The following is a 312-nucleotide window of genomic DNA, read 5'->3' as shown; positions in this document are numbered from 1 at the left end:
GAAAGAGTATAGTCTCTAGTATATCTCCACTGCGTTCCATCGTTTGTACCTTCATAGTTTTCTTTTAAATTCAATATTAGTGCGTAGCAGGTACAGGTCTAGACACCATTTTTGTGAGTTTTTCAAAAAAGTTATAGGTAGTATAGTTGTAAGTTAAAGGGAGTATAGTTTCATGTCTGTAACAACCATTCCCTATCAGTATCATCAAAATCATCTCTTTCAATCTCTTCGGGCCTTCAGCCCATTTCGTGTCATCTCTTTCTATACTCTTTATCCTTTACCTTCATTTACGAAAAAAAGTGTGACGTAGTG

Source organism: Cephus cinctus, unplaced genomic scaffold (assembly GCF_000341935.2).
Source record: "Cephus cinctus unplaced genomic scaffold, Ccin1 Ccin1_scaffold0970, whole genome shotgun sequence".
NCBI classification, from domain to species: domain Eukaryota; kingdom Metazoa; phylum Arthropoda; class Insecta; order Hymenoptera; family Cephidae; genus Cephus; species Cephus cinctus.
The sequence above is the reverse complement of the archived record's forward strand: the minus strand, read 5'-3'. Positions refer to the sequence as shown.